This window comes from Callorhinus ursinus, unplaced genomic scaffold (genome assembly GCF_003265705.2).
Source record: "Callorhinus ursinus isolate GAN/ISIS: 27379988/994484 unplaced genomic scaffold, GSC_fseal_2.0 scaffold42, whole genome shotgun sequence".
NCBI lineage: Eukaryota > Metazoa > Chordata > Mammalia > Carnivora > Otariidae > Callorhinus > Callorhinus ursinus.
Window position 1 is genome coordinate 728,774 of NW_027397104.1, and position 970 is coordinate 729,743.

The following is a 970-nucleotide window of genomic DNA, read 5'->3' on the forward strand; positions in this document are numbered from 1 at the left end:
TTAATTGTAATTCTCCATTGTTTTCTATGCATAAATTTCCTTTCCAAAGTGCTCATTCTGAAATACTCACTCATTTTTTTTTCAGCTGTTCCATGCTCATTCCAAACTCACTTATTTAATAATTTTCTATGGTTAACAACTTCATGATTAAACTTTAATGTTAAATATAAATGGTTGAAATAATAAGCATATTAGAGTGTTTTAAAAAGAAAGAGGACTGGACATTTAAGGAATGATGAATTTAAGTATCATGTAAAGAGAGATTCAGTCCAGCCAAGAACAAAGCAGAGACCCGGATTTTGATAGCGTAAATGTATCTATATTAGAAATACCTATGGTAGACATGAATGTCCAAGTCTGCTCCAAGCAATGGGCAGAGGACCCTTAACATGATGGGATGCAGGGCTAGACACAGCATGAGTCTCTAGTCTAGCCTACTTATTTTACAAATAAGGAACACAAAGATCGGAAAAAGGGATCATTTTTTCAAAATCAAATGATTTCTTCGCCAAGACCAGGCTCAGAGAAGAATTGGAGGTGAACTAAAAGAAGGAAGAAAGACTCCACTGAAGGCAGGCGGCCTCTTTTTTAGAATCCCCATGTCCAGCAACGAGGTGTCAGATCGGGCAGTAAACGATATGCTAGCCTTCCATTACCCGCTTGCTGAGGCTGTGTTTCACAGCATCTGATTCTCATCTTGATTTAAAAAAAATAACAAAAGACACCACCTGAGCTACTGTCAGATCAGATTTTATTTTAACCTGGTCTGGCAATGTTAAGAAGGTGAAAATATCTCCAAGAGAAAAGTGGTATAATGCCTCTCAAATAAGCCTTGACGGGTCTCCTCAGCTTCTTTGAACACTGTTGGAAGCAAGAATATCAATTATTCCCCTCCATACCACATCCCCAAACCCTCAGGACACACACACACACACACACACACACACACACACACACACACACACACACA